General features: G+C 38.8%; 1 protein-coding gene across 2 annotated transcripts in view; it reads left to right on the forward strand.

The window, feature by feature from the left end:
- The first annotated feature begins 14,279 nt into the window (after positions 1–14,279).
- Positions 14,280–19,937, forward strand: part of LOC149777558 (uncharacterized) — a 71,450-nt gene continuing 65,792 nt past the window's right edge. The window contains exon 1 of one of the 2 annotated variants that reach the window (XM_089942157.1): positions 14,280–14,414. The gene's annotated coding sequence lies outside the window, so the exon portion shown is untranslated. Of the gene's footprint in view, positions 14,415–19,554; positions 19,684–19,937 lie in introns of those variants that run through there. The other variant, XM_089942161.1, reaches the window with a different exon arrangement.

A 19,937-nucleotide genomic window follows, 5' to 3' on the forward strand; every position in this document is an offset into this window, starting at 1 on the left:
TGGAAGGAGCATTGATTTTCAGTGATGTTTTGGATTTGTGTCGGGTGAATCATTTCCACCAAAGCCACTTCCCAATGGGCTTCGTGATCTAATTGGATGACCTGAGGTAATTTGGCCGTGTAACGACACAAAGTGTTGTGGGAAACACCTTCATGGAACTGTCACTGGGTAAGGTTAACTAAGATTGGTTATGGTGACTCATGATTCCAGAGTTCTGTGGCTGTCCGAGGGGTTACTGGAAGTCAGAGGACTGTCTCCGCACAAATTGGGGTTGTTGTTGCTGGAGTGGTGACTGGCACTGGACACAAGATTTCCGTTGTTCCCGTTCGAGGAGAATTTCAGGGATGGATTGGCAAGAATGTAACCGATATAACTGCTCAATAAAATGGTCCACAATTGTTTGTCTCCTTGTTGCAAACTCAAATTGGCAATGGCTGCACCGATGACACAATACACCACAAAGATTTGGCAGAAAAAGACGATTTGCGTTTTAGGCATACGTTCTCCACATCACACACACAAGGGAATCTTTTGTACATCTTGCAGAGAAGAACTGTGTGAAGGAGTGGTCGCTGCAGTGGTAGCGTCAGTTGAGGCTGTGTGAAAGGGCATGATGGTCACTTCTTTTCATAGTCGATAATTTGCGAAGCGTCGATCCAAGAATCAAATCTGGGTGGATATCCTTTCCAACGTACTTTGACTTCTTTGACACGTCGTTTGCCCACTTTTCGGGTTTTGCGTTCAAGAATGCTTTCGATGTTGTACACTTCGTCTTCTTTTTTGGTGACATGTTGTAACTCAGGCAAGTAAAACGTTCGTTTTAACACTTCTCCGTTCATGTCTTCCAATTTATAGACGGCAGGATGATGACCATGCACTCGTCCAGTGACACGAAACAATTCGGTCGTCCAGTTAGGTAAGTAACCTTTGTCGAAAGTGCGTTTGGTTTTGCCAATACACACCCAATCTCCTACGGCCAACACTCCACTTTTGTTGGTGTTGGGGACGTACCAAACAGGCGATCAGAAACAAACACTTCGTTGTCGGGAGTCACATCTTGGGGGGGGGGGCACGTCCAATGCTTTGATGGTAAGATTGGTTGTACGCTTGAACCAGGTGTGGTAAGATGTCGATGTACTTGAGAATGTGGTGATGCGTAAAATATTTCCACATTCGTTCTTTCAAAATGCGTTGAAAACGTTCCACGATGATGGCTTTGGTTTCGGGATCCTCGGTGGTGAAAAAATGAATGTCACGTTTCTTTAATTCTTTTTGAAAAACTTGGTCCAGAAATTCGGTACCATTGTCAGTTTGTCATCGAACAGGGTGACGATCGCTTTGTTTCAACACAAGTTGCAGAGCTCGCACTAACTTGCTGATCGATTTGGAAGTCAATGGCACGACCCTGGAAAATTTGGAAAAGACATCGATGACACAAAACAAATATTTGTTGCCACGATTGTAGGTGGCTAAATGAGAAACATCGGCTAAATCGGCTTGCCTAAATCGGATTATCGATGCCTTCCACTTGGGTGCGAGTTCTGGAAAACTTGCGTCGAATGGGTTTGTGTAAAGTGTAGGTAGCTTGTTCTTGTAACCATCGTTGCACTTTAGGAAAACGGAGACGTTTCAGTCGGGTTTTGGCAGCAAGATACAATTTCTGAACTCCTCCATAACCTCCAGGTTGGGATGGATCGTAGTAAATGCTGGCTAACACCTTCTCCATTTTGAATAAGTTACCCACTCTTCGCTGATGCTACTTTGGACGGGCGAAAGGGTGGTTTGGAAACTGATTTACGTGTCCGATGGGCCACAGGAGTAGAAGTCGAAGGTAGTGGAGGTGGTAATGGAATGGCATTAGACTTCATTTCTTTTGTCACTTCTGGTTTCGCTTATTTCTTTTTCACTTTTGTCGAAGGAGGAGTGGACATCATCTTTTTAGCCCAAGCTTTAATTTCTTCTCGTTGGGGTGTGGGGGAAGGAGTCAACAAGGACGCTGAAATCTTACCAGAAATGGGAGCTGCTGACGGTGTTTGAAACACTTCTCGTATCTCTTCTTCCTTAGACTTTCTTGGGGTGGCGTCTTTCATAACAACTGGGGATGGTAGTGGTAATGGTGGAGGTGTGTGGGATGAACTTTTCATCAAGGTCTTAAAATCTTTCAGAGTGGGTAGAGCTGTTTCGTCTAAAGCTTTCTGGTGAAAGAGTTGCAGTCGTTTTTAAAGGTTGACCGTACTTTTGGGATTTTTCTGTTTCGGACAAATCGTGGCGATCCATCAACGACTGCAATTCGTGTTGTAACTGGGTAATCTCGGTCAAATTGGGATTGGGAGGCAAATGCGGGGTTAGTTGTTCTTGCCAACGATGGTATGAGATTTTGGGGCTCCAGAGGTCCTTTTTATCTTGCTTCCACGAGTCCTCACAGCATGGTTCCCAATACTCCTTTCAGCAAATGTATGAAACAATAGTGGCAAAATTCCTCCACGTTTGACCAACAGCTTCTTCTTTTGACGAATGGGGATTTTCTTTTGAACTATTTGGGGAAGAACGTGACGATGTTTGCCTAAGCATTGTTTCTGGTGTTTCGGCAAAAGTATCGTGCCTTTCAAGACGTTCAAACAACATTCGTACACGGTATCGATGAAATCTTTGGAGGACGTTTGAATAAGTTTTTATCGCATGGGTGGAGAAGCTTTGGACAGGACAGACAACATGTACGCATGTTTGACTAAACGAAGAGGCAGTCCTTTCCTTTTTTTTCCTTTGGGTTTAGAATAGGGATGTTTTCTGGGGGGTGACGTCTTTGGGTCTTCAGGAGCACAAAAACACTGATACCCATGCTTTGTCTCAGACCTTTTGTTTATACTGGAACGCGTGGCCACTGATTGTCTTTACGTCGTATCAACTTGATGACAGGCATCACGCGTCGTTTAGGGGTTCTCAACGGACTAAATCGAGTCAGTTCTTGCTTGGGCAAATCCAGTAAACTCTGTAACATGCCCGATCTCTATTGGGCTTTGATTTTGTGAACTGGTACTTTGTGAACAGCTGCCACTGCAGCTAAAGAGGAAGAGGGTGTCACCACTGGAGGAGAGGTTCTTGGAGACACGGGCTTCCATGGTGTCATCAACTGAGAAGTAGATAAACCTGAGGCTACCCGAAACACGGTCACCGTCGTTGTAGGTCGTGGTTTGCGAATGTAAGGTTGCGTCCTTGCTGAAGTGCCTCTCTTGCGAGTAGAAGCTGTTTTCTGTGGGCTTTTCTTTTTCTGGGGTTGTAACCTGGTCTTGACACCTTTGCTCTTTTTCTTCTTGGGGCTTCGTTTGGCTTTTTTGGGAGTGGCTTTTTACTTGGGGAGAACCTTTGGAGCATTAGGATCACATTTTAAGAGGGATCGAATGATGACACCTCCTAGAGTACCGCTCCCTCCAGTTTTCAAAATGATTTGCTTTTTGGTTTGAGTGTCGATGCGGGGATCAGCCAGCTTGGTCAAGGTTGAAAAGTGACTTTTTCCTGGGACGTTGAAATGGAGGAACCCAAGTCTCGAGAATAATGGGCTACTTATGTCTAAGCTTCAAAGCCCCAATTTTTCCAGTCACGTACATCTGTCCAATGGTGATGTAAGTCACAAGCTACACACACATCGCCATACACCTCTTCGGTACTCAAAAGCTGACGAATCTTTTTTTCCCGTAGAGGTCAAGAAGTATCCAGATGAAAACGCAAATCTTTGAGCAAAATGAGTCTCTCGTGGACATTTAAAGGAACCACTTTTATGTTTGATTGGGTGGTAAGTATTGCTCGTAAAGAGTCCACAAGGAATCGGCTGGTAAACGAAATCACAGAAAACAAATCACTAAGACACACACCACACGTCGACCCCAATTGAATGGACACAGATTTCGTGATAAGTGTTGGTAATCTTCCACTGTTTGAATAGTGTCATTGATTTCCTTCCACTGAATCTGTTGAATCACTTTTGATAAAAGCCGTTGTATGGTAGCCTGTTTTTATACCCTCTCTTTTTCGAAAGAAATAGATGTACTTTCTGCCCAGAGATAATCGTTCTCCAGTAGGGAGTCAAAATGCTCCAAGCGCTAACCTACAGTTCAGAGTTCGTTCAGAAGTTTCCTCTTCCAGTGAGTTGATGTTGCGTAAAAGATTTTGGTAATCCTCCAACTCTTCTTCTGGAATTCTGAACATGCCGATCCTTCTCGGCCTCGAAGTATTTAACAAGGTCTGACCTCTGAAACACTTTCTCATGAATCAGTCCTCTTATAGCATTCAGGTGCCAGTGGTTTAAACAACGGTGACGTAACGGATGCCATTGTTCTTTACGTTTCACTTGTATTTTGACCAGTTCTCGGTAAATGCGTTCTCTCAACTCCACAGGTAAACCACGAATGTTCTCTTGTAAAGTATCCATGATGATGTCATACTAAGCTATCTTTTGTCGGAGACAATACGTGTACTGTCTGCACAGAGATGATTTTACTCCAGTAGCGAATCTAAATAGTTTAGTCACTAACTTGCACATCATAAGACACCGTTCAGAAGTTTCCTCTTCCTCTAACTTGACGTTGTGTAAAAGATTTTGGTAACTCTCTAACTTTTCCTCTGGAATTCGTTGCAGTAAGTCTACCTTGTAGCAAATAGAATCATCAATAACAAACCAATCCTTTGAACCAAGGGGTAGTTGATTAATGTCTGACCAATGGAACACTTTCTCATGAATCAGTCCTTTTATAGGATTCAGGTACCAGTGGTTTAAACATTGGTGACGTAACGGATGCAATTGTTCTTTACGTTTAACTTGTATTTTGACCAGTTATCGGTAAATGCGTTCTCTCAACTCCACGGGCAAACCACGATTGTTCTCTTGTAAAGTATCCATTCAGGGATTATTGATATCGTCCCACTAGATGTAAATAGTGACAATTCAGGGACCATCGATCGTGTTCCAGGTAGGCTGAATCTTGTGGCTCCCACTGGTGAAGTGACACACCGCAACTGAAGCACTTGACTTTATCCCCTTCGCCCAAGTAGAAAAATCTGGCTCTGGCTAATTCTTAGGGGGTCGGTCCTCCCAGATATTTAGGCCATTTTCCTTTGAACGATTGAAAACGATTTTCAAAGTTGCAGTATTCAGGCAAACGCACAGTGAACGAATATTCGTCTTTCACAGGGTCGTTTCGATGAAGGTAGGGTGACATCGACAGGAGTTTACTCAGGGCTGGATAACATCCATAGTGTGGTAGACGTGAAGGTTGACATCCACAATGACAACTAGTAAAGAGTCCAAGATGACGAGTGGCATCACTTTTGCATCCGTCAGGTTCGACACGCACATTATCACTTTCCATGATAGGTGTAGTGGTAGTAGTAGTAGTAGTAGTGAGACCAAAGTTCCCATGATGCTTTACTGCATCACTCTCAATGCAAGGGGCAGCATCGTATTGCACTTGAGAATCACCGAACTTGAATTGTGCCTGTCTGAACTTGTTTTGTGTTTCTCCGATAGCATTTATCTTGTTCGCTTGGTATTGGTAGTCACAATGAACTATCGATTTTGCATATTGTCCCTTTTTATACTAGTCGCGATGAAGTCTCAAGCTTGTACATCGTTCCTTTTTTATGTCTAGTTTTGGAAGTTTTCCTTCTTTTCTTCCTGGATAACTGTACTACCTTCTCTAAGGTACCGTCATAATTGTACCGTTGTGTAATGGGTGAAGAGGGCATAGAAAGGTAAGGACAGTTTGGAGACCATCGAGTATGTTCCAGAATAGCTGAATCTTTATAGATACATAGATCCATTCGTAACTTCAGGCCGCAACTGAAACACTGTACCTCGTATCCCAATCCAGTCTCAGGTCCCAAGTAGACAAATCCTGTTCTAGCTAACACATTCGAAGTAGGTAATCATTCCCTATCCGTCGGCCATTTTTGAAACGTTTCCAATCGACGGGCACAATCACAATAGACAGGCAAGAAGACCGGAAAATTGGTAGGGTTTGAACTTAAGTGGGTTTCTCACTCGATTCTTGCTGTGGCGAAGTCATCCTTCTTGTTGGTGGCTATCCTCTTACAACCAATTTTTTATACCGACATGTCCATACCGCAAAGTGAAGTGGTTGGGAAGTCTCACTCGCTTCTGGTACACGATTTGATAGATTTTTTCCAAAGGTCAACTGACGATTTGGTGACTGTTTAAACGTACAATCTTGTTCGGTTGGTAGGTGGTCGCTTTAAAGTTTCCATCCTCTCCAGACTGCAAGGTTCTTTCAATACTCCAAAGTTCACCACTTGACTGGTGCGATAATTGAGAGTCAATCCTTTCACTTTACACTCCGTGTGCATTTCTCCTTGTTCGTTCCGGTATTCGTAGCCGTAATTTTTAGGACCGCCAATAGCGAAACTTAAAATCTTTTCGTCGGGTTGCTCGTCTGTCCAGGCTCCTAAACGGTCTTGTTCGATGTCAGGGTGTTGCTGACCCGGGCGATCGACGTAAATGCAACTGTCCGTGTCAAAGTACAGCACGCGATTCCCTAGCAGTTCTAAAGCTTCGTACAATTTTAAGCGAGCATGGGCTGTCACGTAAGCCACAATGATGACATTTCCAAATTCGTCGGCTTGTACAAAGTCCAGATCAAATCCTCATGAACTACGTCCACGTGTTTCATGTATTTGGTTTTGTCGTGAATCATCCGGAAGGACCGGCAAGGTTCTGTCAAATATTCCATCTTAGGTAAACAAGGTTGTTGTGCCATTTTGCCCCACAAACAATTTAACATCACTTTAGCAAACGATCGCCTGTCTTCGTTTTTCTCGATGTGGTCTAAAGTGATGCCTTCTTGTTCCCAGCATTTCTCTTTGAATCTATTTTGGTCTTCGGGAGTGTGACACCAAGAAGGATAGCCACTGGCTTCTTGTTTCAGTTTCAAAAAGACATCCACGTAGTCTGCGAAAATGCCTTTCTGAGCTTGGTCACCCTTGTCGTATTTCTGTGTCTTGGGAAAGTGGTAAATTTAGTACACTTCTAACAGTCGGTATCCCATGTCCAGAGCTTTAAACAATTCCACGCTGACCCACGTTCCCGTCAAGGCACGTTCTTCCCGGGTGTTCTGACAAGGTTGGTCTTGGTTACAAGTTTCGGCACGAGTACGGCACAATTGATTGAATTAATATATAAAGTTAATTCTTTATATATATATATATATATATATATATATATATATATATATATATATATATATATATATATATATATATATATATCGTTATCAAGAATGTTATTTGTGTAGAGTAGTTGTTTGTTATCTATTATTCCATATTTATTCTTAATTTTATCTTTTAGAGCCTGTCTTTCTGTTGAGCTTTTAGCACATAAAGTAAATTAGGTGGGTTTTTGAATCTATAGATTTTCCACATAATCTACATTTTGGTAGGGTATTTATGAATTGTCTAATATAGGCAACTTCGCCCGTTACCCGTTTGTCATGCAGGTATAGGAACAGTCTCCCTTGTACGGAGGCTGACCTTATACCTGCCCAGTTTTTCCAGATGGCCTTCCAGTTCAAGTCAGGGTAGCGATATTCAATTTCTTGTTTATCTTGAGAGACTATTTCATTCAGGATTTCATCAATATTGTTCTTCCTGTCCCGTACTTTGGTATTGTCTCTGTAGGTGCATAACAGTTCACTAACTCTTCTACATGACCCTGGGGTTTTTAATATTTTAATTAATTTGTTAATTTTATAGATATCATTATTTAAACGGCATAAGTAACCGTATGTATAAATACTTATTGCTTCCCAAGGTAACTTGGGAGAACTACTTAATTTACTAAACCTATTTAAAATAATTGCTTTTAGCTTAATACTGAGGTTGGGCAAGGCTAGTTCTCCTTTTTCTTTGGATCTGCATTCGTATTTTTTCTTCAAGTATTGGATTTTATTATTCCGAATGAAGCTCATTATTTTCTTTTCAATGTTGTCAATCATAGCTTGTATTAGTTGCACCGAATTCATAACATAATCTAATTGACTATACATGTATGTTTTAGCAACCTGTATACGGTCCTTTAAGTTGATCTTTGTGTGCGACCGTGCTTCAATCTGCTTTTCTATCTTGATTACTACCTCACGGTAGTTCTTGTGAGTGGAGTTCATTCCGTAAAATATCCCTAATGCTTTTACATGAGCTTTAATCAGGTTTAGGGGTAAACCAGGGTGGTTGCCTCACCAGTTTCCTATTAATAAAACTTCTGTTCTGTCATGGTTAATTGAGGAACCAGAGGCTTTCCAATTGTTGAAATTCATACTGTAAATGTTTGAAGGAATATTCATCTCTGGTAAAGTTTGTACAGTCATCTGCATGTAATATGGTTTTAAAATATTGTTTCAAATTTGGTATTTTGATTCCTTGAATATTAGTGTTTTGGTTGATATTTATGTTCAAGGATTCTATTGCTATCATATATAGCAATGTAGATTATGGACAGCCTTGCCGTACCGATCTTTCTATTTTTATATCATCTGTGAACGCTCCGTTGATAATTATTTTGGACGTAATATTAGCATACATGGATTTAATCCAATTTATAATGTTTCTACCAAAACCACACCTCTCTAAGGTTTTAAATATGAAGTGATGCTCTATTCGATCAAAAGCCTTCTCCTGATCGAATAGAAGCATGACTCCCTTTTAATTTTTAATCTTTAAATATTCTATTAGAGATGATATTGATAGTGTGTTATCTAAAATTTTCCTTCCTATCCCTCCACAGCTTTGATTTATATCTATTATTAAATTTAAACAGTTCCTTATCCTATTAGTTATTTTCTTACTCAGTATGTTATAAACATTGTTTAATAAAGTTATCGGTCTCCAATTTTTGATTTCCTCCTTGTCCCCTTTCCCTTTATATAATAATGTAATTATTCCTTCCCTTATGCTTTTAGGCATTTCCCCAGTTAGTAAAATGTTGTTATAGAGTAATTCTAAAAAATCTACTAGTTCGTTCTGAAATTTAATATAGAAGTCCGATGTGATTCCATCGGATCCAGGAGACTTCCCTTTTCCAAGACTTTTTATAGCTTTTATTATTTCCTCAGCGGTGATAAACATATCACATTTTTCACATTCACTTAAAGGTATTTGTTTGTACGTGGTTTGCTGTAAATAGTTGTTTAAAATGTTAACATCAATATTTTGGGATTTATATATATTTGTGTAGTAGTTTTTAATGCATTCTAGTGAATCTTTTTTATCATTGTATGTTATGTTATTAAAACGAATTGATTCAATCTTTTTAAAATTCCCTCTTTTTATTTCTAGTCTTTTATACAGTCCTCTTCTCTTTTTATATAAATTCGAATGTTTTCCTGCTCTAATTTTGATACCTTGGGTTAATTCTTTTTCTAATTCCTCCCATTGTCTAATAACTTCCTTATCTTCATGTGTTAAAAGTTCATTCTTTGTTTTAATTTTAGAGTACTTCTTTTTAATTCATTGTTTATGTATTGTTTTAGTTTTGCTATAATATTTTGTTATTCTCCTAATCTCATTCGTGATTATTTCCCAGTCTCTTATTATATTTCCCACATATTTTGTTTTAAAATTATTCATATGTGTACGTATGGTATGTGCATAGTCATCATCTAAAAGGTGAGTATTATTCAATTTCCATACGCCTGCGCCCCATTTTATTGAATTTGCAATCAGTATCTCAAGTGTAACCAATATGTGGTCTGAAATCTGCTCATCCAAAATTGCACACTTTTTTAACTACATTAATATAGCTATCTGAGATATAGAAAATGTCGAGCCTACTCCATTGTTATTTCCATACATGTACGTATATTGCCTGACATTTGTGTTAGTATCGGTATGCATCCGTTATGTTATTGATCTTTGTAAATAATTTAATCCATTTATGAAGCCTGTTATCTGACTCAGTAAGTTGTTCACCTTTGTCCAATTATGTTTGTATCCAATTGAAATCTCCTCCTAATATACAAGGGTCTGTAACATAGTGTTGGATATATTGATTTACATTCATAATAAAATTTACATTTTTAGGGCTTACGCTTCCAGATGGTACATATATATTAAATACATTCCACTTATTCAATTTAATGTGAATTAAACAACCTTGTAATTCATTTGGGGTTTTTGAGTGTTCAAAGTTTAATCTCTTGGCAGAACGCCGAACAATTGTAGCCACCCCGGAAAAGATTTCGGACGGTTGGTTATCGGTAATAACTAAGGCGTCTAATTCCTCCTCTAGTTTCTTCACCACATGCTCAGGCATTTTGTGCGTTTCTTGTATTAAAATTGTCATAACTTTTTGATTGTTTTATGATTTTATCTATTTTATTTGTAATTATATTTATGTTCATAGTCAAGATATGTAGGTTTAATAAACTCCATATTGACTATGGACAGGTATTGTAGTTTCTTTATGTATTAATTTGTAAATTTCAAAGTGAAGGTCTTGTGACTTATAAAAGCAATTGTATTTAAGATAATTACGTTTGTTTAGTGGGCAGTCCTCTTGCTTTGTACTGTTCTATACTAAACTTTCTCCTGTCTCTGTTCAGAGAAACTGATCTTTCTTGCTCGTGATCTTTTCTCTCATTTCTAGATTCTCCGATGAATTCCGTTATGTCTGATTCTAAGGGAGTCCTGGGGGTGCAGGCTGACTGTTTCCTCTTCGTTGGAATGATAGGAGTTGATGTATCTTTCTGCATTTGCACGGGGGATTCCTGAGTTTCCTAATAGTTTGGACATGTAGATCCTTCTTGATTTATGGATTTTTTTTAATGACATTACGGCTTTCTGGTGTTTCTTTTTCTTCTCTGAATTTCGGTTCCTCTATAACGTAGCATGGAACAGTGTTTTTCGCATTGAATTTTGATTCTTTTGCCCCCATTTCTTTCTTTCTCAGAATTCTTCGTGCTCTGGCTTTGGCCTTCTTCTTTTCTGCCGAGCTTGCTATGCTGACATCATCCAACTTTTCTGATGTATCTTGTGTTGGCACTTCTGAACTCGCTTCCAGTCTATCCTGGATAGGAGAGCTTATCATTTCTCCTATTTTGTCTTCTGTCGGTTCTGGCACTTGTTGTACAGCTTTTTCCGTGGCCTCATCGACTTTGGGTTCTTGTGTAGTCTTTTTTGCTGCCGCCACATAGGATTTTGGGACGGTGTCTTGTGTTTTCTGGTTGTTTTGGTTGTGGTTTTGGCAATCCCTTGGAAGGTGACCTATATTTCCACACCTATTACATTGCCTGTGATTCGCACACCCTCTATACCTTAGTTTCCGTCATGTCTGAAAACTGTGTCGTACGGATAGATTGCGCACAGACGCTAGCGCCTCTATATAGAGAATGTGACGTCACAGACTGCTCTCTTCGGATTGGACGACTGACGCCGTGTGGTGACTGAATTTTGTAACGCGTGTTTGGATTGGTGAATGAACTCAATCCGTTTTGATCCTCCCTTCCCCTATAAATAACCCAGTTCGCTGCATTCCTTCACCTGTTCTCGTCACAAGAGTGGACCAACGTAGAATCCTCTACTCTCGTATCTTCAATGCTGTTCCGTACGGATTTACCCATGTTTGTCAGATACAAGCGTTTGGAAAAGAAGAATTTATGTGGAGAGACAAGGCTGTTTGAAAAGGATCTGATTTACGGACCAGAAGTCAGACAAAGTTTGAGGAAAAGAAGAAAACCTATACCATGTACTCTATTAATGGAACAATGTTAACATATACCCAAAGGCCCTTTTCAGGGCCACTCATATGCCTCGAAAAAAAATGACTTTCTTGCCTTCCCCCAAATGTTTTTAAAAAATATTGTATAAGTATTTGTCTCTTGTCTGTGTTATCTCTATACACCCACTCTTTGTGACGTGAGACGCTATCTTTCCCTTGTCCCTATACAGGCCCAAGGGGTCTGTAATGCATTTTACCATTGTCCCTATGCATGTTTCAGTGTATCTTGTCCCTATACAGCCCCAAGGGGGTCTGTAATGTATGTTCCCATTGTCCCTATAAATCTTGTCCCTATACAGGCCCAGGGGGGTCTGCCATGTTAATTCCCATTGTCTCCCAGCACTACACTACTAATGAACACAGGCAGTTATCGAGTTGTTCTGCTGTAGGATGTAAGCAAGTTGTTAAGTTTGCTTGGATGTCATTCATTAGTTTGGTTCTATTTATCATACGGAGGTTTCTCTTTTTAGCAGATAAAGGTGGAGGGTTAGGGACTGATACGTTAAGATGGCATATAATGCAGAGGTTATCTGATGCAAGTTCGTGGGATACCAGGAAGGACCGTAGAATGTTATCATCAGGTCTATGAAGAATCCAGTCTAAAATGTGGCCATGTTTATGGGTGGGTTGGTTAACTGACTGTTTGAAGTTGAAAACATTAATGGAATCTAGGAGTTTTTATGTGTTTGGGTTTCCGGGACAGTCAAAGTGAAAGTTAAAATCTCCAAGAATAATCAGGTTGCCACCTATCGAATTTCCATACTCCAGGAAATTCGGAAACTGCTCCAAAAAGAGAGATTCAGTCAGCTTGTTTTTTCTACTAGGAGGAGGGCGGTATAGGCAGAAAAAATGGACTGACCTTTGCTCCAGTGTGAGTGTGGTTTGGATTAGTTCAAACGATGTGTGATAGAAATTGAATGTTGTGATGTGGTTAAGACGTTTGATCATGGAATCATTTGTGATGACAGCAATTCCACCTCCGCGAGAGTGGCGAAGGAACGACTTGATGGAGTAACTAGTGGGTGTTAGATCCGCGCACTTGGGCTCATCGCCTGATGTTTTAGCCATGTTTGTGTTAAGAAAAAGACGTCGATATTCTGGTCGTTGATAAAATTAACTATTTCTGTGCGCTTTTCCGGTGGTCTTACTGACTAGGCATTGAATAATGCAATACGCAGAGGTATCTCTTGGATAGTTGACACAAAGGTTGACGATTTAATAGGGAGTTGAATTAGGTTATCTAAATTAACGGTCGAATTTTTAAATTGTTGTTGAGCCGGAAAGGGCATAAGGAAGATAACTGGAATTCTTCTTCCTGTTCTACGCCGGCCAGTTTTGAAACAACGTTTCTGTTTTCGATTCTGTTTACATTTAAGTAATGTTGTTGTTATTGTAGGGTTTAACGCCATTTTTCAGCACACGATAGGCTATACATGGCGGCCAGTGTTAATGGTGGAGGAAGAACCCGGGGAACCCCCCGGAAAGATCCACCGACCATCGAGAAGCTACTGGCAACCTTTCTCACATACCCACTCGGCCACTCGGGGCCCCAAAGTAATGATGAATGTAGTCCCAGTTCGTTTAGTCTAGAGCACAATGTATTGTATAGAGCCAATGAGTAGTCATTTAAAATAATTAATGAGGGTCCATCATAGCATGAACGGGTTGACTGTCGAGTATCACGTGATGGTGGTTTGTTCAACAACAAGGGAAGATGTAGCAGCGGAGCAAGACAGTTGAGAAAAAATCTAACTGTTCTCGTTTCCAAAACAAGGAGATTAAGAAACACATACGAACTGAACAGCCAATACATGATGAACACAATAACGTAGACGAAGACAGGCAACAAGCACATATGTCATGAAAACGGCACAAAAACGGAACAGCTGCTTAAAGCCTGTAGGGTGTAAAAGTCTGGATGGAAGGGGTAATTTTCGGATGTGAATATGTTTTGCCATCAATCTATGCTGTACCGGCTGCCAACCAGCCAGTTCAGCCATCTGGTCTGCCTTTGTCCATAATCAGTGACCGGGAATTTACTACTTCTGCAAGCCACACGATTTAGCGGCCACTCACACCTTATTGTATGGGCTCTAAAAGGATCCATTGTTTATCCGACTTTAGCTAAACCATACAACATTATATATGTTACAGCTGCAACTTTGACTAGTTTTCTGTCCGAATTCAAATGATCTAGAACACATTCAAAAGTTTATTTTCTGTTGGGCCGTATAACAGAGTCTGTTCGCTCTAAACTCAGGTGGAAAAATCAAGAGTTAGATTTTAGGTCTTTATACCTTGATGTAGTTTTATTTTGCAGAAACAAGAGCGTGGTCCAGAAATGTTATCATGTATGGAAAGGAGATTTAAAATAAGAAAACATGAGAGGTCTAAGAATATCCCCTTCCTCACTACTTGCTGCCAAACTAAACTCGAAATAGGAAGTGATATTGAATGAATAAGGAAGCTATCAGTTACTGTCTAAGGCAAAGGATGTATCAGATTTGCAAAGGTGTGAACCACATTAACATGAATAGTTTATTCTGAGTTTCGATAAACGTTCAAAATGGTGGAGAAATAAGACTGTATAAAGAGGAAGTCGTAATCTAACAATTTAGTTAGAATAACAACGTGCATGGTAAGTCGAAAAACTTTATTTTTTGTGCAATTTACATGTACACGGTGTGCGTCTGTATTGATTTTACAAAAGATAATTTCTATCAATAGCGAAAATGACAAATAATGTTATTTCACGTTTAAAGCTTCAAGACGGAGGACGTTATACTGTCGGCTCTTGTGATTAAGAGGTATTGTGGCATCGCTCAGCACCTCGTCCGTTTATCGAACTATTGAGCTTTGAAAGTATTCTGAACATTCTACATAAAAGGAAAATATTTAGCTATTTTTATTTGTTATGTACTTTTTATACCACATGACACAATTAACATGTATACCATGTTTTAAAGCTACTTGACCGTTCTCGCAATGAGTATAAATGTTCAGTCCGTATTTCTTTTGAATGTTACAAAATATAAATAAATAAAGTCCAGGTCCAACCTAAATTGATTAAAAAATGCTTGGGTTGAAATGAAGGAAAAAAAGGATTATATTATATTATATTATATTATATTATATTATATTATATTATATTATATTTATAATACAGTAATGATTATCTTGAGGTGGACAAATATCCAGATTAATTTTTTTTATATGATTGTTCACTTAATGCGTATTTATCTTCAGAGAGGTCGGGGTTTAAATCATAAAATTGTATGTCGAAAAGGCAGCATCTTTTATCCCTTTTTGAAGATATCCAACAAATTGTCCAAATGGGCCACAAAGTGAAAACAAATCTCAGCTTAAGCATCAGATAAGAAATTTTGAACAATTTTGTGAAATTTCTAAGAAACTTTCCGACTTAATGCCAAATATTTGCCATGGAACGGAAGGAAGTGTCTTCCTACATTTTGCCCCAAATAATCTCAATAAAATCTCACTACAGACTTTGATCAGGGGCGAGTTCCATTCCATTCTTTCCATGTTGTTGAAAATATATTTGAAAGAAATAACATGTTTTGCATTCTTACATACTCACGAGATTCTCACGATTAACATAAAATTAATTTATATTCATGGAGTGTATGGTATGTCTAGGACACTGAGTAATGTGTATCTCGTATTCATTTAAGTCCGTATAAATCGTGTCCGTGAATCGTCCCAGGGGGTTTTGTAATTGTAACTCCCATTGTCCGTGAATCGCCGTGAAAAGTCATAACGCTTGGCGGGGCGGGACATATAACTTTATATAACGCCTGGCGGGCATTGTTGCCAATGTCCAGTACCGTGAGGTCATCATTCCTATTGTCCCTATACAAACTCACTATTTTTTGACGCTAGACAGTCTTAATCCCTTGTCCCTATACATCCCATGTTCAGTTTCCCCATGTTAAATTACCCTTGACGCCAGGGTACAACCAGCCTGTTTTAACAAAGAAGTCTCAACAATCTGTTCCATTCCAATTGTCCTTATACAAGCCCACTATTTTTTTAAGGCTAGAGAGTCCCAACATTTTTTGACACTAGACAGTCTCAATCCCTTGTCCCTATACATCCCATGTTAAATTTCCCCACGTTAAATACCCACAGACCTCAGGGTGCAACCCCCGTTTTAACACAGATGTCCCCTTGACGCTAGAGTGCCCCTCTACACTACTTGTGATGGTTATACAAATTGGACCTTTGTTGTTCTAAATTTATTATTTAAATTATTTTTCCAATTTAACCAAAAATTTAGCCTTTGTCATACATTCTTCAAGGCGCTCATGGAACGCTATGGTTGTTTTCTGTTGTGAGATTTTTTTTACGAGGTGTTTATTTCATTATATGTTGTAGATATTCCGTTCTACGTGGTGCGTGTTTCATTATACGTGGTGCTTATTACATTATACGTGGTGCATATTTCATTATACGTGGTGTATATGCCATTACACATGTGTATATTCCATTATACGTGATGCATATTACATTATACTTTATACATATAAGTACCAAATTTGAGGGGGAAAAAAAACAACTGAAGGTTTTTGTAGTAAAGTAAGGGGCTCGGAGCCAAGAAGACAAGACGACGAAGAACCTTTTCTTCCTCCTGCTGAATGGACTGTCACACAACAGTTGGTTTGCAATTTTCCACGTTAACTTATTTAATACAATGTTTTAGATTTAGCCTAGCGATAAAAGCCATGCAGATCATTACATAGCTGGGTTCCTAGAAGAGCATGCAAGTGACAAGGTATACTTATGTCTTCTTTCGCTGATAAGAAGGCAAAATTATACTTACATTTTTGCACCTTAAATTTCCTCAAAATGTATTTTATTAGCTAGTTTTGCAAATCCGAATTACATAATCTATGTCATGGGTTCTAAAAATTGATTACACATCGCGAAATTACACCGTAATTTTGACTACATTTCCAAATGCTATCACATTCTCCTTACCGCACGCAAAAAGAAACGAGATTGATATTTCACTGCGTCTTTTCTCACATGATGATTCCAAAAAATCAATGATAGAACAGAAACACACATGAAGCTGATTCAAGGCGGGTTCCTCACTGTTCAAATCATATGTACTTCGTAAGGAATTGACACAGCTAATAAATCCAATCGATCACATGCAGAAAAGCAGAACTGAGTAGAATGGACAGGAAAAATCCATTTATTCCAGACCAGCTGGAAATGTTGTTGCAATGCCTGTTCATTCCCAGTTTAACTCTAAATTTAAAATTTAAATACACAAAAAGACATTCGTTTAAAACCAGATGTCTAGGAAGGAAGTGTCTTCCTACATCTTGCCCCAAATAATCTCAATAAAATCTCACTACAGACTTTGATCAGGGACGAGTTCCATTCCATTCTTTCCATGTTGTTCAAAATATATTTGAAAGAAATAACATGTTCTGCACTGTTACATACTCACGAGATTCTAACGATTAACATAAAATTAATTTATATTCATGGAGTGTAACGTATGTCTAGGACACTAAGTAATATGTATCTCGTATTCATTTACGATACGATAAAAAGCCCTTACATCCCTGGGTTCTTCCTCCACCATTAATACTGGCCGCCATGTATAGCCTATCGTGCTGAAAAATGGCGTTAAACCCCACAACAACAACAACAACAACCTTACAACCCTGAATGCATGACATACATATTTCACACATATAATTATCGAGAGCAGATTCAATACTTAGCGGCTAGTACATTTATAAACACGTGCAGATTCAGGGTCGGTCCAAGGGTTTTTGGCACCCTAGGCGAACTATGACTTTGGTGCCCCCCTCCTCCCCGGCCCACCTTATTGTAAAATTTTTACTTCCTTCTAATTCGGCGCCCATTAAAGGCGGACGTCATTTCGCCTATATATGTTTGAGTCAGTCCTGCACGTAATACAACAACCGTCTATCATGAATGTACATATATGAGGTTTCAATGGCTGCAATGGATTTCGAAATATGAAACTTGTTTTAAATGGTTTATTTCAAGGTATTCATTGTGTTAGCAAGCTAACTGTTATATAATACATTAGAAAAAAAACAGAATATAATAGAGAAAGACTCCAGTGATGTACATTTGTTTGAAACCTATAATATGGTTTGACGAACGAAGAAGTCAGCTCTCACATGGCACACTCACTGCTGAGTACTGATGTAATTTAAAGATGACTGGTGGCGAAACCTTGCATCGAGTTGCATATATTGTGAGAATGCACGCCTTAGACCACTCAATCATCTAGGCCCTTCCTTCGGCTTCGGTTCATGTAACCTAACTTGTGACCTCTCAGTTCAGCATATGATCTCATTGAATTTTGCTAGTAATTGATACATTGCATACAATTTTGCATTTTGCAATTCACTGCATACAGTTTTGACAACTCTCGTGGTTGATAGAGCACATTTTGATTTTCTTACATGCGTGCCTTTAGTAGGCTAATGAAAGAGAAAAAGACAGAAGACAAAGGGAAGCAAACAATGAAAATTGTATCTGTATATACAAAACACAAAGCAAACTTTAATGAAAACGAGCCTTTTGACGGAAAGTAAATGGAAGCCCATATTGAAAAGGATATTTATATAAATTCCCTAGTATTGTTTGTTATCGATTTAGGACAAAAAAGAAGTAATTCAACTGGGTAACGAGGATTCTAGCTGATTTTGCACACGGAGCGATATTATCACATATTACCCTATAATACAGAGCGAAACATTTTTAAATTTATCTTTTGCACCATTTTTACAATTGAATTTACAGTATAAACAGTTATTTATAGGCATACTGATCATGCACATATTAGCTTTTTAGTTTTAAAAAAAATATTATTTCAGTTGTCTTTTTCATTCCAATATAACCCAAAGTTTACAATTTGTCCCACGTTTTATACTAGGGTTATTTTTAGTACTGACACAATTAAGGCAAGCAAGGAAACTGTTTATTCTGTGGTAGCCACATAATGTACATTTTTGGACTATTGGCGAATAGCAGTCTTTCGTGACGTAATAATCGCGAAAGCGCGAGAAAAGGAAACAGCTAATGAAAAAACAGTAAAAAGACTACTATCCGAACCCATCTGCGGTATATTTTTCGGCAGGATTTTCGGTCGCTCAAATTATCGAATTCTGATGAAAAAGTAGAACCGTATGTGAAAAAATAGACTAAATGAGTCGGAGATTCGTGTCTTTTGACTGGGTATATGTGGGTAACTAAGTAATTATGAAAAATTTGCAGACATGAAATAGCAGAAAGGTATAAACAAAAAATATTACGATATTGTAATACAATATTAATGATAAGATTTTCCATTTGATCTTCATATGAATAGATGAAATGGTAACAGATGTGATGTACGGTCCTCTTATGTATGCTAGCTGGTCAATGTAAACTCGGCTGAGAGGTTCTTTTCACACCTGTACCGGTGGAGACCCTGGTGACCAAGTGGTCTAAGGCGCTCGCCTTTACAGATCATGTTCTCTCATTTGTCCCCGTGGTTTCCAGTTTCGGCCAATATGGGTATGTGAGAAAGCTGCCAGTAGCTTCCTTTGGGTCGGTGGGTTTTCCCGGGTTTTTCCTTCACCAGTTATACTTGCCGCCATTTATCTCGCGCTGAGTAATGACCTTAAATCCAAACACGACAACAAATCATCAAATCATCGCCAACGGATAATTGCTTACGTAGGCTTAGACTACGGAATACCTTTGAAAGGACGGTTATGTTTCTTTAGTCATGCTTGATTAGGTTGCCATTTCTGTACGAAAAATGACATTAGGCAACATGTCGTTTCTGTAATATAACTGACAAAGAATCTCACTTTACGTTGAATGTCAGTGTTACATGGAATGTAGAGGTATGTATATATCTAAATATTATTGGGGGCATCCAAATATGACTAAATTAAATGATCTACTTTACAGTAATAATTAGAATATTACAAGATATTTAGGCACTTTTTAAAAAAAAACTGTTAAATTTAATATGTGTATTTATTGAAGTCTTCATCATATACTTTCAACGAATTTATCAAAGATTTGATAAAAAGCGCACTTTCTCACACAACCGCTAGCAGCAACTATATGAGACGATGCTTATATATCATATTCA

This window comes from Sinohyriopsis cumingii, chromosome 18, assembly GCF_028554795.1.
Source record: "Sinohyriopsis cumingii isolate HCF-2022 chromosome 18, ASM2855479v2, whole genome shotgun sequence".
Taxonomy (NCBI): domain Eukaryota; kingdom Metazoa; phylum Mollusca; class Bivalvia; order Unionida; family Unionidae; genus Sinohyriopsis; species Sinohyriopsis cumingii.